This window comes from Canis lupus, chromosome 23 (assembly GCF_011100685.1).
Source record: "Canis lupus familiaris isolate Mischka breed German Shepherd chromosome 23, alternate assembly UU_Cfam_GSD_1.0, whole genome shotgun sequence".
Classification (NCBI taxonomy): Eukaryota; Metazoa; Chordata; class Mammalia; order Carnivora; family Canidae; genus Canis; species Canis lupus.
Genome location: NC_049244.1, coordinates 27,119,677 through 27,142,267, shown reverse-complemented (window position 1 = coordinate 27,142,267; position 22,591 = coordinate 27,119,677). Strand labels below are relative to the sequence as shown.

Here is a 22,591-nt window from a genome sequence, read left to right as displayed (position 1 = left end):
CTGGGTAGCCCATGAGAACAACCCAGTTGTGCCATCCTGCACAGAAACAACTAGAGAGGCTGTCCATATCATCGATAATATGGAGTCTCCCCTTTGGTGACTCTTCTCTTCAAGAAAACAATATCCAAAAGTCAGACATAAAGCAATATAGATGCATGACCCTCATTGTCAAGTCTGCCTCAAAGTCATTCAACTTTCCAGTAGAATGCAACTTTGTTTGATTTACTACTAACTCTTGACTCAACACTGTAGAGCTCTCCAAGATTAGCTATTAATTTGTTGAAAATCATTAAGATACAAATGGTTTTTATCCAATAGTGGTACAAATACGTTTTTTCCTATAGAGATCAAAAAGACTTCTGTTTGATAGAAACTATAAAGGTTAGAGTTTTGTTGCCTTGAAGAAAAATAACTAGTTCTGTATCTAACTTAGTGAACTTATTCTACATTTAAAAAAAAAAGATTTACTTCTATATTTTAGAGCAAGAGAGGGAGGTGATGTGCACACAAGAGCGAGCAGGAAGAGGGGCAGAGGGAGAAGGAGAGAGAGAATTCCAAGGAGACTCCCCACTGAGTGCAGAGTGCAATGAGGGGCTCAATCCCAGGACCCCAATATCATGACCTGAGCTAAAACTGAAAATCGGAGACTCAACTGACTGAGCCACCCAGGTGCCCAACTTCCACATTTTTTCTTTAACTACCATATATGTGTCATCTCATACATCTTGGACACCTGGTTCTCTTACTGAGTCAAAATAAAACTTTGACGTGTACTCATAATATATTTGTATGAGAATTATGCTTTTTTCAGCATTTTAAAAATTATGCTTTGGGAAGTTTCTCTCACCACACTTCCATTTTTGGTTCTCTTCGCACCCATAAAAATGCAGTTTTAAGTCATGAGTCCTTTCCATCTTTCTGTTCTTCGATCACTGATGACACCTTGGTCCTCCCTCAGGGCTGCAGTAAGTGGCACTTTTGGGTATAAAAAGAATTTTACTTTGTTGCAGAGTTACAGATAATAGCAAGGTCTGGACACTAAGATGTCCAGCAATAAAAAATAGGAAATTATGGTAAGTCAACATTAAATACTAGGCAGCTATTAAGTATAATCATTGTCAAGACTATTGCAGCAACACAGAAAATGCTGAGGTAAGCTTGTAAGAAGACAGTATATATGATGTAAACTGGAATATCTGTGAGGAGATGCTATTAGAAAGATTTCTCATTTTTTCTCCAAATTTTATATAAGATGATTTTTATCCTTTCAATGAGAAAAAAACATAAAGAAAATTTAAAACTCAAGCAAGTGAAGCATTAATATGTGCTATTATTGATGTTCTTACCACCAACACAGTCATAAAATTATGGTTAGGAGATTTCATTGAATAACCCTCTAGAAATCTCCCCAAACTTGCCCATTCTATCACTCCTTCACCTATGAATGCTTAGGAACTTCAAGGTCACTTTCAACTCAACATGCTCTGTGATCAGAGCAAGGGAAGGCAAAGCCCTAAGAATTAGAGGACTTGAAGAGTATGAATGTTTATGAAAACACATCAGACCTCAACTCTCAGCCTCATGGACAGAGGTGTCAGCAGCTCTGCATAGACTCTCAGGTCCCCTTAGGGGACAGTCATGTTCCAGCCCCATCTTTACTGTAATAGTATTTTTCTTGGTGCCCCAAACTCTACTCAACTCACCCAAATCCACTCTTGGGTCAGAGCTGCTGAATACACGCCCTCTAGACTCCAAATTGAGCTCCAGGACCAATATCCCCTTTGCCCACTCTGCCTTCTCACCACTTGGAACATCTATGCCTGTCCACAGAGAGCCCTTCCTCACCACGGATGTGGCATCTAGCTGTCCTTCTGAGGACAGGCCTTTCCCTCCCCACCCTCTTGGAGAAAACCACAAAAACAAAACCAGAGCCAGCTGTGTTCCGAGGGGAATGTTTTCACCCTGTGTCCATTTCATTAAGCTCTTTGGCCTAGGACATAGGCGATGAGGCATTTTGAGGCTTCCCAGAGGTACCCTGCAACAGGCCCGACTACCTGCCAGCCCTGACCTCACTTAAAGTTGCCTTTGGTTCTCTGGCAGATGTTTTTAAGCTGGCTCATCTTCTAAGTGCATGTATTTACAAACAGACTTTACTGATGTTCCTTTAAAAGTTCCTCCTTCTGAGTCCTCGCCTCAGTCTCTATTCATTGAGTCAGAGTCATATTTTATTTGATATGTTGGTACAGTCTTGGCTATTTTTCAAGCACAGATCCCAAGCATAAGCTTCTTATGGGCAGGGACATATTTTACATTTCTTTATAGCCCAAAAGCTAACATAGTGCCCTACAAAGAATAAATATCTCGAGGCATCTGGGTGGCTCAGTTGAGTAAGCGTCCAATTCTTGGTTTCAGCTCAGGTCATGATCTCAGGGTTCTGGGATCGAGCCCCACATCAGGCTCCACACTTAGTGGGGAGTCTGCTTGGGGTTCTCTCCCTCTCTCCCTCTGCCTCTCCCCCTCTTCTCTGTCTCTAAAATAAATAAATAAATCGTTTTTTGTTTTTTTTTTCAAGAATACATCTCTTGGTAAATTGGAAACAACTTGAATGTTCAACAATAGGAGAATGGATAAGCAAATTATGGTTTATTTGTACAACACAATACTACTCAGTATTCCCAAATACTTAGATTTGTTCCTAAAAAGGAATGAACTACTGATACATGCAAGACGGACAAATCTCAAAAGCATTACACTGAGCAAAAGAAGCACACCCAGAGTACTCGGGTGGCTCAGTTGGTTAAGTGTCTGCCTTCAGCTCAGGTCATGATCTCTGGATCCTATGATTGAGCCCCGCATCAGGCTCCCCACTCAGCAGGGAACCTGCTTTTTCTTCTCCCTCTGCCCCTCCCTCTGCTTGTGCTCTCTCTCTCTCATTCTCTCTCTCTCTTGCTCTCTGTCTGTGAAATAAATAAATAAATAAAATCTTAAAGAAAAAGCACACACAAAAGAGCATATACTGTATGATCCCATGTATATGAAGCTCTAGAACCAGCAATGCTAATCTGTGATAGAGGTCTATTATGTATTGAATGTTTGTGTGCCCCGCAAATTCCTGTGTTGAAGACTTAACTCCCAGTGTGGCTGCACATGGAGATGGGGCCTCTGGGAAAGAAACCGAAGTAGGATGAGGCTATAATGGAGAGGCTCCGATTCAATAAGATTTGTGTCTTTTTAAGGAGGGAGACCAAAGGGCTCACATGCATACAAAGAGGTCATGTGAGGACACAGTAGGAAGGTAGTCATTACAAACCAGGGAGAGGAAATGAGTGGGAAATATCAGAAAGGGAGACAGAACATGAAAGACTCCTAAATCTGGGAAACGAACTAGGGGTGGTGGAAGGGGAGGTGGGTGGGGGGTGGGGGGTGGGGGTGACTGGGCGACGGGCACTGAGGTGGGCACTTGATGGGATGAGCACTGGGTGTTATTCTATATGTTGGCAAATTGAACACCAATAAAAAATAAATTTATAAAAAATGTTTATATTGAGTACTTAAAAAAATTAAATGTTTATATTGAGTACTTAAAAAAACAAAACAAAAAACCAGGGAGAGGGCTCTCAACAGGAACTGGATTGGCTGGAACGTGATCTTGGATCTCTAGGTTCCAGAACCATGAGAAAATAAATCTCTGTTGTCTAAGCCATCTAGCCTACCATATTTTATTATGGCAACCCTAAGATGAGATGGAAATAGTGTTTATTTCTGAGGAAGTGGACATTGACTGGAAAATGATACAGGTGAACTTTTTAGGTGAAGGAAATGTTCTACATCTTGATAGGGTGGTGGTCACACGGATACTTATATAGGTATATGCAAAAAAGTAGTGAGCTATAAGCTATACACTTTAGATACGTGTATTTTACTACATGTAAATTATAACTCAATAAAGAAATGAAGAAAAATTCTGTAAGAATGGTGATCTCTCCCCTGTAACTAACGCCCTCCAATTGATCGACTTGGGATGAAGGTTTATCAAATACCCACTCTGGGCAAATTCTTGCAGTAACCACAGATATAGCAAGAGCGGGGAAAACAAACCTAGTCCCTAAATCTCAGGGAACTTTTTCAGCTCCCAAAGCAATATCTGAAGCCCTCAAGTCACAGCCATTGGTGCAGGTGTACCAAATACTAACAACTCATTAAGACACTTTTTGACACACTGGAATACACATTAACTCCTTCGTGCTTCTACTCAGGCAGCTGTTGCCTGGTGCCTTCAAGAACCAGGCAGACCCTGGATCTGCTCATCTGCAGGTGAATACCACCAAGAAAAACAAAAGACAAATGGGAAAGCTGGTGCAAAAGTCTTGATGAGATATTAAACTGTGAAATTCAGACCTTAAACACTCCCTTTACTCAAACAAAAGAACCCGCAAAATTATTTACTCCCACATTTCAGCAGTTGACTTTTCTGTAGTAAACGGTACTTAATGGAGTTTTCATCCAGGTTGTTTTCACTCTTTTCTTTCCAGAACTTTGACAATGCCAGTGAGATGCAGTCAGATACCATTGAAGAAGCATCGTAAACCAGGGACAAGATCTACAAGTTCCTTCCCAGGGAGAAATGTGCCATTTCCTTTCCAGGCTCTTGGCAATTAAAAAAACAAAAGTTGTTTTTTTGAAGTCACTGACATTCCAGACAATGTGTGCCACCTATCTTCCCTTCTGTGTCCTTAAGAGACACTGTTAATTGATCACAGCACTGTTAATCACTGAGCCCAGTTCCAGAAGTAGTGATGTGCTGGAGCCAACTGGTGCTTGTTAAAGAGAGCCAGTTGTTAAATTTCAGGAATCTTGCTAGCTGGTTGTCGAACATGATCATTATTAAAAATTAAATTATATAAATTTGTATTTGAGTGAATTATATTAAAAGAAAAAGTAATGGATACTCAAAATTCATCACTTCCTAATTATTTTACCATATTTTATTAGACCTATGCACCTGAGGTTATTTACATATATGGTATCTGGAAGCACTTTATAATGACGTGCTATAAAACAGTCTCAGGAGTTGGCCAGGCTTGTGAGTCTCTGAGGTAAAGTCTACCCATTTTATTGTCAATTTTTTTTCATAACGGCACCCCTGGCAAAGGCAGCAGAAGGCAATTTGTTGCGGTAGAATGAAATCTTTGGGCTGGGGTGGCAGGCAGGATGGGCTACATAATTTGTAGAACCCAGTGTAAAATGAAAATGTGGGATGCTTTGTTCAAAATTTATTAGAGATTTCAAAATGATGACAGTAGACCATTAAACCAAACATGGGCCCTTCTGATCATGAGGACCTTTGTGAATGCCCATAAAACCAATCCTGGTAGCAGGTCATCATGTGCCTGTGGGGATCCTGCATTGTCTGAGTGTATGTAACCCCGGGGCTGCCCACCTGGTTTTTAAGGACAAAGCTTCCAGGTAAAAGGCAGTAAGTTTTAAAAGTTTGTGTCCTGAATTTGGAAGAGAGCCATGATCCTAGGGAGTCCAACAGAACAGAGCTCAGGGTTTAGGGAAGTTCCACTTCCTTGAGACACCAAAGGTGTCCTGGGCCCCTGCTGGAATATGGAGAGGACACAAGGATGTCCCAGGGAGATAGGGACAGAGGTGAAGGCAGAGAACCCTGCCTTTGGCAGCCCCTCTAAAAAGGAGACCACAGCTCACCAGATAAATATCCACAGAGAGCCACAGTCCTGCCTCAGAAGGAGTCACAAATGTCTCAGGCCTGACTCCTCCTCATTGGCCAAATCATCCCTTTCTACCCTTTGATGTGTCTTGAGAAGAAGCCAAACCAGTAGAATGACCAACTCATCTCCGTTTGCTGGGATTTCCTCAGCAAATGAAAGCCCCATGGCCTGGTAAGCCTGGGAGAATTGAGATGGTTGGTCACCTTACAAAACGAAGTCACAGCAGGAGGCCCCATTCTGAAAGGGCTTAGGTCCTGCCTGTGGGCTGGCATCCTCCAAGACAAACTGGCTAAGCTCCAATGATTTGATACAACAGGTCAACTCCTTTACTATCTCCAGGTACATTTTTCCTCATTGTTCACCAAGATCTCCCATCCCTTGCAGTCAGATATAGCAAGGACATCTTACTAACTCTGGCTATGATTGGTGATTGGTAGTAGCTACTCTGGGTTGGATTTTCCACCTGAAACAACCCCATCTATGCTCTGGGCAGTGGTCCTCATCTCTGGTTACACAAGAAAATCCCCTGGAGAACTGGGTTTCAATACTGTTCAAAGCTCTTAGTCATTCTGATGCACAGCCAGGGTTGAGATCCACTGACCTAGGACCTACAACATTGGACACTTGAATGTTCCTATGTCCAAAAAAGAATTTTCTGAAGAAAATCTTGCCTCTATCCACAGTCTCCTCTAGCCCACCTCCCCCCAAATGTGGAGTGGATCTCCACACAGGCGTAAGTCCTGGTGTGAACAATTATTTTTTTCAAACCAAAAAGAATGTAACTCTTGTATTACATTTTCTTGATTGTCAGAGCATTTGACATTGCTTTTACCTGATCAACAGAGACATTTTCTCTCTAGGTACTTGCCATTTAAAGATTAAAGCCCTGAAAAAAAACAAAATGAAGATTGAAACCCTGGACCCAAGGTTTCATGGACAATGACCAGGAGAATCTATTGATTATTTAGTCAGAATGTTCTTACTCTATGAATACTGTGGATCTGATGACTAATCATATTCCCTTCTTTACACTGGCTGCTAGGAAGATCAACTTACTTTTAACAGTTGTATAGACTTCATGGTCTATGCTTCATGTGCTAACTTTACTTCTGGTTTCATCTTATTCTTTAAGCTGACTTTCCCTTTGACCCAAAGTCCTTAGCTATTTATTCCGTCCTATTAAATTGAATGTACACACGAGCTCCCATAAATCCTTTCAGAAGAAAGGCCTAAAATATAAACAAATAAAATGCAGATGGTGACTGCTATTTTTAGGGAAAGGCAGAGCATAAAAAGTATTGGACAGACTCTACAAGGCAGATCATGCTGGTTCTCATGATGCAAGGCTTCCAATTTTTAATCCAAAGCTACCTTTTCAAGATGCATGCTTTCTTCCCATGACTCATACAGAAAAAGTACCAATGCCTAAATACCCAACCCAAGAAATGCCTTTTGGCCTCCCTCTGATATTGTCTTCTGGTCTCTCCAAGAGTCCTAGTAAGGAGCAAACGATTGCCTTCAACAACACAACAACTTTCCCAATCAAGGATGTAATTATCTTGATTGGTTTACAAGCTCAACTCTGCACTTTGTGAGAGTGATTTCACTGCTGGATTGGCATGCTACCACAGTCAGTTTTCCTAATTAATTTATTTGATTTATTTACAGAGCTATGTGTGTGTGTATCATTTGAAATCAATATTCAAATATAATCTAAAATGTAAATAAATATTTGAGCCAAGAGCATGGGCATTTTTAATGGGAATTCAGGGTAGTCTTGTGCCTAAAGTTCTTTGTGGTGGATGACTTGGTCCTCCGTGGGGTTATATTTGCAAATGCTAAGACTTTGGTTATTCCAAGAACTGTTTTATTCAGAAAGAAGGGAGGCTACCTGGGATGTTTAAGATTTATTCACTTTCCTCTAGCTGTATGACTATTCACAGGTTCTGTATAAATGGCTCAAGTAAAATCTCCATTTTATAATGCATGTCCAATTAACATCATAGAACATTAGTGGTGAAAAATCCCTAGGGAACATCTTATCCAGCCCATTCCTTCTGTGAATATATAGAAAATTCCAGGACTACACATAGACTGAGTTGCAGAATTTGGATTGGGATCGAATGCCCACCACATCTGTGACCAACCCAGAATCAGGTGCATAAACTTCAATTCTAGACTCTAAGACAATCTTTCAGAAATTTACTCCAGACCTACCTTCAAATTTGCTCAGTACATTCAAGATACACTCACAACAATGCATTTCTTTCTTTTTATTTTATTTTATTTTATTTTATTTATTCATGAGAGGCACACAGAGAGAGGCAGAGACACAGGCAGAGGGAGAAGCAGGCTCCATGCAGGGAGCTCGATGTAGGACTCGATGCTAGGACCGGGATTATGCCCTGAGCCGAAGGCAGACGCTCAACCGCTGAGCCACCCAGGCATCCCATGGCAATGTACTTCTTTAAAGAATTGCAGAAATGCCTGGGGAGTTCATGTCCCAAACTGTCTGGATACATAGCCTTCTGAACACGAGGCCTACTCGAAGGCTCTAGCAGGCCCTGAGAATTCTCTGTTCAGGAACCCAGCCCTGCCTCCTCTCTAAACTCAAGGAAGGCCTACATTTCAACCTGTCCCACTCTTGCTTCTTGGCAAACCACTCTTGTCAAGACTCATCCCCAGCCTATATATTTTCTCTCAAGAATCATCTCATGTTTATAAAGAGATTACACAAGGTTTCAAAAACCCCCTCTAGAGATGTTCCCACTCTTGCAAATTGGGACATTATACAAAGAACATCCAAGGAGTAAATTCCAGTTCCTCATCTTGGGGACCATTGTCTTCATTGTCTTCATTGTCAAATACATTGACACCTGAATGTCCTAGAGCACCCCACCCTCTCCCTTCCAGGTGCTGCACAGTGTAGGGAGAGTTGAATGCTTAACTAGCAGCATCTGGATCATGTCGGACCTTTGTACATCAGACTAAATGTATTTTCTAGTCTTTCCCTGAGGGCTAAGACTGGGCTGCTCATCAATTCATCTCTTCCCTACCCATTTGGATTTTACACTGTAAATGTTCACAGATTAGCTATTTCTAATACCTTCCCATCTCAAATGGTGGTTAAAAGTGGAAGATCTCAGGGCCAGCCAAGCTGCAGAGAAGTCATGAGTTGTAGACATGTGACCCATTGTTTGGGTGTTCAAGATTATAGTAACACTGGCCACTGGCTAGAGTTTATTTCACACATCTACCCTGCTCTCTCCAGCTCTGATCCAGCCTAAGGAAGGGAGGTAGAAGCTTTAAAACATAATGATAAACAATGAGGTCACAGGCCAGAACAGCCAAGCCTTCTTGGACTCAGCCAAAAACAAAAAAACAAACAACGAAAAAAGTCCTTATTGGCTACAGAGGCCCTATGGGTCACCATGAGTCAAAGAATCATGCTGGTGGGATCAGCCAGGCTGCAACTCACCAATTGGGAGATCCACTTAAGAATAATGGCCTAGAATTGAAGAATATATATGTATCTCCTGGTGATTTGGCTGACCCCCAACCCCTGACTGATGAGGTACTCTTCCATTTTCCACAACCATTGACCTCTGCCTCCCTCTGCATCACAGAGAATGCCACATGATGGCTAATTCCCTAGTCTCCACTTCCGCAAACACTGCCACTTGACTTGCAAGTTCCTCCTGACAATCTCCGTTCTGTGTGCAGGTGGAAGTTTGGGCAGGCAGCCTCGTCTCCACTCTGGAAAGGGTTGACTGGCTGTGCAGAACAGCAGATGCAAGAAAAATAACCCAGTAGGCTCAGCTATCTCTTCATGAGAAGAAAAATGCCAGAACAGGAACAAGAAATCAAAGAGAATTCCACCAGCCACAACGAATGGTGGTCCTTGGACATCGAATAAACCTCAAGGCAGGAGAGAGAGGTAAGCTCACTAGACAGACACAGAGGTGCCTCACCATGCTCTCATGTCCGGGCAAACTTCTCGGCATCTCTTGCCCCTCCCAGAATGCCTTAGATTGCACAGAAGATAAAGATATATTTTCCTGGGCTCATACCCAACAGGTAGAGTTTTGCACATCCTTTATCAGAGAGGTTGCAAATTGGCAGTCTGTGGGCTGAAGTTGGCCTGCCAAGATGTTTTCTTTGGCCTTAACGGTGTATTTTAAAATTTTTGACGCTATTGCCAACTTTTGCAAATTGGGGATTTCACATTTTAAAAAATATGAATTTCCCACTTTTCTTGAAAAATCAAAAGATTTGGCAAGGATAGACCTATTTTCCTGCGTGGCAAAAATTGGCTATCCTTAGTGACAGCTGTTCCTGTCTGACAGAGACAGGAACTTGCCAGCTCCTGCAGTCCCACCTCGCCTGTTTCTCTTGCTTTTATTACCTGCCTGGCTTCTGGAGGCACCTAAGTTTGTAGCTCTGATCATCCTGTCGGTAGGAGATCCCCTTCTCCCACCATAGTAGGAAACTAGGCTGGACTTCAATTGCCAATATCTGTACCTCTTTGCCTGAGGACTTTCTTTGGCAGCCAGTCCCTCTGTCTACTTCCCAGCAGGTCAAAAATTGCCCCTTCCCAGCAGTCTCCAACTGATTGGAGTTGGTGCATAAATACACCAGCCTCCTCCCCCGGTTTGAGATCACTCTGAGGTACATGTTGTACCCTCGCTGCCAGAGGTCCCCAAGGATATTAAGCTCTGGTGACCCACCATGGTAACTGCCTGGATGACATGACCTTTAAAGGCTGCCTTACTTTCCTTATCTCTCTTCTCTCACTGCTCGTAGTTTTTCTTTTTCTTTCTTTTTTTTGTCACCTGAATAAAATCGAGTATATAGTTTATTCTACAATAACAAGAACTTAGATTTGCTATGTTTTATGCAGTTGTTGTGAATACAGAATTAGCAAATACTGAACCATTACTTCTGGGGGTTGGGTTCCTAGGCTTCTGGTCACAATACTTTCATCAACCAATCAATATATAACCTTTTTTATGTTTATGTTCAAAGATATGTTATTCAATATATACTATTGATTCATAAACATTGACTTCATAGCTAACAGCACTATAACTCATGCCTGAATGGAGCTTATCTAACACACATATTTTCTCCAGAGACCACATCACAGCCTTCTTGAACACTAGCCAGCACTTCAGTACCAGGCTTGGGGCACCAACGAAAAGAACAAGAATGGGAAAAATGTGGCACTAAATAGAACATGAAAAGGATACTTGTTTACAATATAAGAGCTGAAACAAGAAGCCTTGTTTGACCTCAGTTGGGAATGGGCATATCAGGTATGCTCAAAATTTTTGCTGCTCTGTGTATGTTCATGATGAATGTGAAAGTACCATGAATGTTGATTTTGAGGTTACAAATATTATAGTAAGGAGGCAAATTCACAAATACAGAATCCATGAATGATGAATATCAACTATACCCCAGAGTCTGCTTCCAGAGGACCCCAAATAGCACCATAGAAATGTTTTCTTTCTCAAATAATTCAGGAGTGTCTAAAAACACTGGAAAGAAACATAAAACAATGGTTTCAGGCATTGGCCATCAGTAACCACAGGATCCCCAAGAGAGGGGAACAAGTGAGGTAAGTCCTATGATTTCCCCCAGAGGATTGCCTAGAGACTATTTCCAGGCTGTACTGCAGGAAAGAGGAACCAGGTGGAGCCTAAGTTGAAGAGATTGAGCTGGGGACCAAGGATGTAGAGGTGGTTACTGTTCATAAGGCAGAGTATTGGAGAGTGGAGAGCTGTGCTCAGAGAAAGCTCCAATGCAAGGATCTGTGAGCCTTCATATGAGCTCTGATTAGAACATGTGTGCAAGGAAACAGCAAGGCCACCTAAAGGAACAGAAGGAAAAATTTATCAAAAGATAAAATTCACAGTATCTGGCATCAAAGAAAAAATTACTAGGCGTGCAAAGAACCAGTAAAATATGACCCATAGTGAGGTGAAATATTAATAGAAACAGACCAAGAAATGACACAGATGGTAGTATTAGTAGACAAGAATAGTGAAACCATTGTTATAACTTTATTTCATATGTTCAAAAATGGAAAACACATTGAATATGTTAGAGACATGAAAGATATAAAAAAGATCCAAATAGAACTGCTAGTGATAAAACAAGAATGCCTACAATGAAAAATGTAATGACTCACTGGATGGGATCAATAGCAGATTAGATGCTACAGTAGGAAAGATTAGTTAACTTGAAGATAGAGCAATAGAAACTAGAAGCAGAAAATGAAATTTAGAGAGGAAAAGAGTAAGAGAAGTTAGAGGCTTTGTTAGAGTGTGGCTTCTAATTGCAGGTCATTTAGGTTTGTCCCTGGAACATGACAGTATGTGGGCTTTTGTGGTTCTTGGGAGGAGACACAATGGGGAAGCTAGACTAGGGGCCAAGTCCCCAGATACATGGTCAAAGAGGAAGCAGTGGATAAGCTTCCTGCCATGCTCGGTTTAAGGTGGCTTCTAGAACACCTCAGGTTTCTTCATTCAGGCCTTAGAGATTTGGTGGGGAGTTGCTTGCTATACTTTTAAGGGATATTCTTCCCAGGAAATGTAAGGAAGGTCTATGGAGGTTCTATCTCTCCATTTCCTTCCCTTATGTTTGCCCTTCTATAATAAACATAGGCACCTTTGGTTTTAAGATTATCTACTCATTAATGAGCAAGGATAGATGACAAGAATAACAAAATGAAGATGAGAGAAATGTCCTAAATACCACCCTAAATTTCCATAGATCTTGTTTCTACCAGTCGGTAAAACATAAAAATGGCCAGGGGTTTGCCTTTTTCAATGGACATCTCTGAGGACATTCTCAGATGATATTAATATACCCTGAATAAGTGCTGAGGCCCTGCAGAAATGGATATTCAAATCTCAGTAAGATACCAGTTAAATTTCTTTTGATGATGAAGTGTCTCAAACATAATGAAAATAATGTAATTGACACTCATAAAGTTACATCACAAGTTTTTAAAAAGTTGATTTGTGGTCATATTGGCCTCAGAACTTTGGTGTGTTTTTTTTTGGTTTTGATTAACATTTGAAGTTACAAATATTACTACACCCTCTGCCCCTACTCCAATCCATTTTTCTCCATTCCTAGTAGTGCACATCTCCTAAAAGTATTTTACTTTTTAATAATTTTTATGTTTACCACATAGGCTTACTATGTAGTGTCATTTTAATTGTTTAAAAAATTCACAGATATTACACTGTCCTGTTACAACTTAACTTTTCACTTGATACGATGTTTTAGAGTTTTGTTTTTTTTATAATAAATTTATTTTTTATTGGTGTTCAATTTGCCAACATACAGAACAACACCCAGTGCTCATCCCATCAAGTGCCCCCTCCAGTGCCCGCCACCCATTCACCCCCACCCCCCGCCCTCCACCCCCTCCACCACCCCTAGTTCATTTCCCAGAGTTAGGAGTCTTTATGTTCTGTCTCCCTTTCTGATATTTCCCACACATTTCTTCTCCCTTCCCTTATATTCCCTTTCACTATTATTTATATTCCCCAAATGAATGAGAACATATAATGTTTGTCCTTCTCTGATTGACTTACTTCATTCAGCATAATACCCTCCAGTTCCATCCACGTTGAAGCAAATGGTGGGTATTTGTCATTTCTAATGGCTGAGTAATAAGGAGCCTCGGTGTCCATCGAAAGATGAATGGATAAAGAAGATGTGGTTTATGTATACAATGTTTTAGAGTTTTATGTGTACTTCATTATGTGACATTATGTGGACATTTAGGTTATTTCTTATTTTTGCCATTATAGTGCTTTGGTGAATATCCTTGCACGTGTTTTTTGTGAACATGTGCAAAAGGTTTTCCCAGAAGTGCAAATGTTGGGCTTTCCAATATGTACATCCTCAATATTACTGGATTTTGTCAGAATGCTCCTCAAAGGTACCAGTTGACACTGCTGCCAATAATGTGAACAATTCCTTTCCCCCACATCCTCGACTGAATTGGTATCATCAGACTTTAACATTTTTATCAGTCTGTATCTGAACTCTATTTTGTTCCATTGATCTTTTTCTCATTCATTTGCCAATGCCACACTATTTTAATTATTATAGCTTTATAAATTTAGATGTCTGGGAAGAGGAATCTCCTTCCTTTCTCTTTGTAATTATCCATTCTTGGTTCTTTACCCTTCTGTAGGAATTGTAGGATAGCTTGTGAAGATCTATAGAAAGCTTAATGAGAACTTTGAATGAAATGAGAGTGAAATTATAGATGAATTTTAGGAGAATTCACATCTTTATGATATTGAGTCTTTTCATCATGGTATTGCTCTCCAGTTTTACTTTTATTCCTTCGATAAAGTTTATAGTTTGCCCTATAAATTTTGTGAGATTTATTAGTAGGCACCTTGGAGCTTTTGTTGCTAAGGTACCATTTTTCATTTATCAGTTAGGCAAAGATTAAAAGGGCTACTAACACTGTATTGGTAATATTATGGGAAAACAGGGATTTTTATATTTTATTATTGCAAGTGTAAATTAATTCAGCCTCTTTGGAGTATGATTTGTAATAGCCTTAAAGTTTTTAATACATATTTTATTTGACCCAGAAATTCCACTTCCCAGAATTCACAAATATATGCACATTCATATGAGAGTTTGTGTGTATAAGGATATTTAAAGCAAGATTATCATAAGAGAAAAAAACTGATAACAACCTACGTGTGTATTGGTACAAGACTGGTTAAATTAACCACTGAATAGTTTATCCAATGAAATACTACATGGTCATCAAATAAAATGGCAGCTTTATAAATATTTACATGAGAAAATGCCCAAGATTTTTATTTTTTCTTCTTCCTGCTTGCTTTAGGGTTAGTTCACTGTTCATTTTGCAGTACCCTAAAGTAGTAGGATAGATTTGATTTGAAATTTTGCTTCTCTTTCAGTATAGGCATATGGAGCTATAAATTCCCCTCTAAATCTTATTCAGCTACATGCCATAAGTTTGACTATGTTGTATCTTAATTTTCATTTATTTCTAACTTTTCATATGATTTCCTCTTTAACCCATTTGTTATTAAGGAGTGTATTGTTCAATTTCCGTATTTGTAAGTTTCTCAAATTTCCTTCTGGTATTGATTGTACTTGGTTGGAGAAAATACTTTATATGACTTCAATCCTTAAATTTATTGAGGCTTGTTTTAAGGTTTAACATACGGTCTATTGTGGAGAATGTTCCATAGGCACTTGAGAAGAATGCATATTCTGCTATTGAGAAGTGAAGAACAAAGCCACATCTTAAAATTCCTTTCCTCTCTTCTCTGTAGTTAGTACAGAGCATCTCTTCCTCTAAACTTGACATATCTCACTCTAAATGCCCAGTCCATAGGGCTTTCTTCATTTTTTTTTCCTTTTCTTCTGTCTCATCTCTTTATTATATGGATCAACTTAGGCTCTCTCATGGTGGCTCTCCCTTTCTGCCTCTTTCTTTTCTTTCTTCTCCACTTTTCGCATCATTTAGATCCTCCCAGAGTGAAATAGAACCTGAGAACTGACCAACACAAGAATTCATCCCTTTTACCAGGGCCTCTCTAGTTCAGTGTCTCTCTATATATTTTCCTAAAACTGTAATACAAAAAGTCCAGGAACAGAGTTGATAAAGAAAAAAGTTTCCCATATGATCAGAATTCTGAGCTGATGAAAACAAGAATTTTCCCTTTAGACCCACCTTCCATGGATCAAGACCCAATGGAAAATTGTGTAAACAAAGTATTCATCATCCATGGCAGGATTATCCTCCTCCCTCAGGGTCATCTGTTGAAACTCCTTCTTAGCTTCACAGAACCAAAGGCAAGGCTTTGAGAGTGGCAGCCTCAAAGTTGGAATCAATTTGGCTTTAATTCATTATTAACACACTACTAAAAAGCCTTTTGAAGTCACAGCACCAGCAGGAGCCAAGCACACAAGATTCCACATAGCTTTCTAAGATCTTACAGCTTACAAAAGGGTGGAGAGGTAATTGCACTTTTGTTGTTTATCAGAAGGCTTGGGGAAATGTCAGGCCTTTACAGTTTATTTTGGTTTCTTCATATTTACCCAAATATTAGTTTGTGGGCATCTCTGTGATTACTTCCAGCGCAGTATTGTGGTTATAATTGCTTGTGGACCTGTCTTACTGGCCACATCTGATTCATCTTTTTATCCACCATGCCAAGCACCTTGCCTGGCACATAGTGGGTATTCAGTAATGTTTTCAGAATGAATGGAGACAATATAATAATAAATATGCCCAGTAGGGCTTCACAGCGCTTTTCCAAAAGAATAATTATAGGTACTTCAAACCTCGTATATTGGTCACATAACTCATTTCTATCTCCCAAATGCACACCACACCCTTGCAATTATTCTTCCAGGTACTCCCAAAGGTTTGGCAGCATCTTTAATCCCTTCAACCCATTAAAGTCAGTGTAATTATCTGCAAAGTCTATTTCAAATGTATGCTATAAGTGCATATGCATGCGTGCACATGCTCACACATACACATACACAAACTACACATTTTTGAGTAAAGAGGGTAGTGAATTCTTTCTGCTTTTTGCACCAGGACAGAAAGTAGACCTTTGTTCTCAGAATTAGAAGAATAATGAAGGACAGGGGCGTGTTGTTCTCCTAGATCCCTTAGACCTGCAAAAACACCTGGAACTCAAATGGCAGGATAACTGGTAAGTTTGCTCTCTGTAATTTCTTCTGTACCCTAGCTAGCTTTCCCCATTCTAACAACTGGCACCCATCCTCATTGCTTTGGGAAAAGGATGGCACTGAAGAAAACTGCTTACAAAGAAGTCAAATGCTTGGCTTTTCAGGTTCAATAGACTAAGTAGGGACATAAATGCCTCCCCACTCCAAAAAAAAGGAAGAACACCTGAAGACTATAAACAGAGCCTCCCTGTCCTATACAAGAGCCAGAGGTCCCCTGAGCAGAGTCTGTTGAGAGTAGATCATAGCACTGACAGTGACAGATGTCACCCAGAGAGGGCTCACGTGGCTAGTCTAGGGTGGTTATGAGAATCTTAGTCCTCATTCACAAAGACAAGAGAGTCAGTGGTAGCTGAGAAGATGGAAGAAATAAGTACAGACTCTCCTGGAATGTTCTCACAACATGAAGCTGAAATGCACACCACTTGAATTTGTATGGAGTCATTTTTCTGTTACATCTGCCGTGTGGAGCTGGCAGGAGCTGTCTGAAGTCTTGTTTCTGGGCTCAGCAAGATGTCGAACTGGGTCATGGCCACTGCCTGAGTCTAGACCTCCCCAGGCAGGCAGAGTTAGGAGTGCTCTTGCCACCCCACCGCACTATCTGGATGGGTCCATGGGGGATAAGCTGAGTGTCCATGATCGCCCTCCCCATCTGACACCCACCTGGTATTGCTGAGCAGCCTACTGAGCAGCAGGAATAATTTTCTGAATTCTTGTTTTTAGGAGAAAAGTTGTTGCCCTTAAAGAATACATAGTCATAGGACACCTGGGTGGCTCAGTTGGTTAAGTGTCTGCCTTTGGCTCAGGTCATGGTTTCCGGGTTCTGGGATGGAGCCTACATGGGCCTCCCTGCTCAGTGGGGCAGGGGTGAGGTCTGCTCCTCCTTCTCCCTCTGCCCTTCCATTCCCACTTGTGCGCACTCTCTATTTCTCTCAAATAAATAAATGAAATCTTTAAAAAAATACATAATCATGACTTGAAAACAAAATAAAAGGATCTTTTTAAAAAGTTTCTTTCAGTGGAATTGGATAATTCATGAATACCAAAATACTGTTAGGGTCCTGGCATTAACTGTTCTTTTAAGATGGACTGACTTTACAGCGTCAAGCCTTTACCCTTCAACATATTATTCTAGACATCATATAGAATATGCTGAAGAATGTTTCACTCTTTTGAGGACTTGAGATCTAAAAGAGTGCTGATTACATAGCTATCCATTTCATTGCACATTCAGACTTACACAAAAAGAACACAAATAATCCTGCAGGATACTATAGGAAGTTATTTCTTTCAGCAATTACTTTCCTCCACAACCAGAAAATAAAAGGGATAGATAAAATATTTCTGCTGGTCGGCATCCCTGCCTACTTTGGATTCCTCTGCAAGCAAACCCTGAGGTCAGAACTTGGATGTAAGCAGCTTATTTAGGAAGAGAACCAAGAAGTACACATGAGTGGGTGGTGAGAAGGAGACAAAGAAGGGAGAACGTGGATAAAGGGTGTATTGATGAGCCGCTTGCCACCGTGGACAACCGAGGCCTCACGCCTGCTGGGAATTCTCTAATGAATGATGGAGACCACATCTCAGAACGGTTGTGCTGAGCTTATTTGCTATATTTCACTGAGGTACTTATCCCCAGTTTCCTTTCCTTAATGGCTAAAGATGCTCCTGCAGTTAAGTCCCTAGCACTCCTGACTTGCTCTGCAGGAAGGGATGCGAATTCCCTGATGCTGGAGAGACCTGCAGGCAGGCAAGGGGATGCAGGCACCATGGCACACTGTCTGGGTACCCATCGAGTGCCCATCTCTGGTTACAGGTAAGCTTAGAGCAAAGCCAAGGGATCTAGTGCAGTGAGTCAACCACAGCTGCTACAGTCTCTTTAGGAACAAACAAACAAACAAAATTTAAATGTATATATTTTAAACCCACTAGTCCAGAAGCAGAAAGATAGAAGGGAGAGTAGAGAGACCTTGGATCCCAGTAAATCCCTGAAAGGGCCCTATTCCCCTCCTCTAAGCTAATTCCCAAGGCAGAAAGTGTATGTGGAGATAAATGACAGAAGGCCCACAGAGAGAGGACCAGTGTCCCCATGCACAGGTACAGTCCCGGGCAGTGACAAGCCCCCAGAGTCCTCTTCAACCAGCATGGCGTGCGAGCAGGAGAACAGTCTTCCATGGGTTTAGGGTGGTGGGGAGTGAGGCAGTCTTACAGAGTTCCCCATGCCCCCCGAGAAGAGGGGTGCAGCTATGTCTCAGGAAGCCTGTGGCCCAAGGAAGCCTGGTGTTTGGAGAGCATGTGGATTCAGCAGAACCTCTGTAAGGGTTTGCAGGCCCTTTCAGGACACCTTGGTATGGATTAAAACAAGGATGAGGACAGGTGTGCTCCCTCTCATGCCCGGGCCCTGTGTAGCACCCATAACCTAGAGCCTGCCCTGGGGAGAGAGATGGGGAAACTGTGAACAACCCAAGACTGGTTTATGTGTGAGGCCAGAAGAGTGTTTTTATTTTTGAATCCACACTGAGGAGAATGTGACTTTGCACATCTGAAGTTTATACACATGAAACTGAGCTCCGTTGCTTCCCTCTCATGCCCAGGAAGGATATGTCCTGGACTAGAGAGAAAGACAGAAACAAACCGAGTTTGGATTTTTTCTTTGTCATGTTAAGGGAGATGCCTTCTTTATTTTTAAAATATTTTATTTGAATTGAAATGGAGCAGACATGGGGATCCCTGGATGGCTCAGCGGTTAAGCATCTGCCTTTGGCCCAGGGCGTGGTCCTGGAGTCCCGAGATCGAGTCCCGCATCAGGCTGTCTGCATGGAGCCTGCTTCTACCTCTGCCTGTGTCTCTGCCTCTCTCTCTGTGTCTCTCATGAATAAATAAATAAAATCTTTTTTTTAAAAAAGAAATAGAGCAAACATGTGATATTATATTAGTTTTAGGTGTACAACATAGTGATGTGACAATGATATACATTGAAGGATATGCATTCCTTTTGAGAGAGCTCTCCATCCTTCACAGATGTCAGAAGCATCTGGAGGGCTTATTAAAACACAGATGCTTGGGCCCACCCCATCAACTCTAGCTCAGGAAATCTGAGAAGGACCTAAGAAGGTGTCTATATTCTTGGTCACTTTTGCATTTGAAGATGACCCTGCTGGTGATGGTTGGGCACAGAGGGGGTGCTTACAGGCATCATAGATGCCACTCTTCCCTTGATGTAGCCCTGTGTAAAAACCACTCTCTGTCAATGCCTATCATCGTGGCATTTATACGTTGGACACACCCTAATCAGTGGTAATGTTCTTTCCCAGTACGATCTTTGCACAAGGAAAGCTGAGCCAAATGGGTTATATCAGAGAAGCAGGAGTGGGGTTGGCCACCTCAAGCCCAGTCCTGTCAGGTGGTCTGAAGGAAGGGAGGAAGTGGGGCTGGCATGGCCACTCACTCCCTTCTCCCCTTTCTGAGCCCAAACATTGGTTCCCCATCCCAGGCTGTTACCTTATTGTCAACAATTCATTCAGTGCACAATGTGTAGTGTACATCAGGTCTCATCTCCAAGAACCATGCATCTGACACGCGTTTCTGACTCAGGCACTGGGCTACATGTGGGAGAGACAAAGGTGGAGTGATCATTAACAGGGGAGCCCAAAAAAGCAAACAGCCATCCCCACATGTTATAACAAAATCACACAGAGGACACGACTGTAGTCAAGTTCTTGAGGGAACTGTTTTCTCATCTTATTTCTGGCTCTTCTCTTCACTTCCAATTCAGATGGGAACTGAATGGTGATCAGACAGTCACCGGTTGATGATGTCTTGAATGACCTGGGCCAGGCAACTCTTGTTGCACAGCAGAGAGTTTCTTTACTAGCTGATGACCACTGTTCCTTCAATGAAGGTTCTCAGTTTCTGACTTATTCAAACACTTTGACCTGATACCAATTTTAATTGAAAACTCAATTTTGGGGGCACCTGGGTGGCTCAGGGTTTGAGCATCTGCCTTCGGCTCAGGCGTGATCCCTGGGTCCTGGGATTGAATCCTGCTTTGGGCTCCCCTGCAGGGAGCCTGCTTTTCCCTCTACCTATGTCTCTGCCTCTCTCTGTAGCTCTCATGAATAAATAAATAAATAATTTTTTAAAAAAATGAAAACTCAACTCTTTTTTAGGCAAATAGCAGACTTTTCTACAGTAGAGGTGCTGGGAACTATGGGAAAACAGATAAAAGCTAAAGGACATAACATGCAGAAATCCCAATGGGCACCTAACTGGAGGGTTCATTGTCCCAGCTCCCAGTATTCCTCCAGTTTGTCTGCAGTTGTGTGATTTAAAATACCCCTGTTCTATCGAGGTATAAGCTGCAAATTTCAGTAAAGTTAGAAAAGTTAATGAATCATTTAAATAATACAAAAACAAACAAGCAAGAAACCCCACAGCCAAACCCTAAGTTATAACTTTCTTGGTACCTGTATGTACCATTATGAAACCAAAAAAAAAAAAAAATTCATTTAGAGTCTATGATTCTCAACTTCAAAATTGAAAACTCAATTTAAGGATTAACAAAACTCAAACCATTCCCCAGCACTTACCCAGCATCAGGAATTACTGGTTGACCATAGTTTTAGAATATGATTGGCATTTTCAACAATTCAGTGATCAGAAAAAAACCATGGTGGGGGCAGAGAGAGAGGATGGAAGAAATGAAGGAAGAGAGGGAGGAAAGAAGGAAGGATGGGAGAGAAGAAGGAAGAGGGAAGGAAGGAAGGAAGGAAGGAAGGAAGGAAGGAAGGAAGGAAGGAAGGAAGGAAGGAAAGGAGGAAAAGAGAAGTAGTCTGTGCTGTTTGCTTGAGTTCTTCGGGCCTTACTGCACGTCTGACGTCCTGCCGTCCGGCCCCTGGAAGCAGGCCGGTTTACTGGAGCTTTGAGATGAGGAGAACCAGGCCACAGCCTCAGGAGGGCCCCAGACCTGGCTTGTCTTAAACCAGAACCAAGAGCCCCAGGCCAGAGCCAAGCCAGGTCCAGTCCTTAGAGGAGCCTTCCTTCAGGGCTGACTGCACTGTGGGAAGACAGACACACGGACCAAAGACCGTGTGATACAGGATGAGAGGTGGAATGGGAGAAGAGGAAGGAAAGACAGGGAGAAGGAGAGTTGAAGGAAGGAGAAAGTGGGCAGGCAGAAGGAACTGTATTAGTTTCCAGACCTGCTGTAACAAAGCGTCACAGGCTGGGTGGCTTGAACCATAGACATTCATTTTCTCACAGCTCTGGAGGCTGCAGTCTGAACTCAGGGTGTTGGCAGGATTGGTTCCTCCTGAGGCTGTGAGGGGAAATCTGTTCCAGGCCTCTCCCCTAGCATCTGGTGGTCTGCTGGCAATCTTTGGTGTCCCTTGACTTGTGGGTGCATCGCTCTGATCTCTGGCTTCATCTTCACACGACATTCCTCTTGTGTGTGTGTCTGTGCCCAAATCTCCCCTCACATAAGGACATCAGTAATGTCGAGTTAGGGTTCACCTTAATAATCTCATCTTACTTGATTATCAGCAAAGTCTCTATTTCCAAATAAGGTTGCATTCCTAGGTACCAGTGTACAGGACTTCAACATCTTCTGAGCAGACACAGTTCAACCCATAATAGGAACACAGGTGAGAAAGAGGAGAAAGATGACAGGGGACAGGGGCCATCGGACTGTATCCAGCCCCGGACAGGGGCAGGGTAGCCCCTGAGACTTTGGGCAGTGACAGAAGGGACATCTTGAGGGTAAGTCTCATTTATTTATTTATTTTTTAAGTTTATTTATTTTTTTGGCAATCACTACACCCAACAGGGGCTTGAGGCCATGACCCCAAGATCAAGAGTCGCATGCTTTTTTGACTGAGCCAGCCAGGCTGGGAGGAATAGGCAAATAAGACTAAAAGGACTTTGTGTTGTGTTTGGGGATCGATGGCTTGGTTGGTTTTGTTTCTGAGCAGAAGACATCAAGCAGAAAATTCCAGCTTCATGAAGACAGAAGCTAAGAGCCAAGGTTCTATTCTAGACTGAGGATGCATTGCTGACATCTGGGTGCTGAAGGGGAGGCTCCA

General features: G+C 41.8%; 1 long non-coding RNA gene across 1 annotated transcript; it reads left to right on the top strand.

Moving 5' to 3' along the window:
• Window positions 1–9,201: 9,201 nt before the first annotated feature.
• LOC119865308 lies at window positions 9,202–11,018 on the top strand. The gene is made up of 3 exons (XR_005376719.1): window positions 9,202–9,306; window positions 9,456–9,669; window positions 10,865–11,018. It is a non-coding gene; the product is annotated as an uncharacterized LOC119865308 (long non-coding RNA).
• Window positions 11,019–22,591: the final 11,573 nt, after the last annotated feature.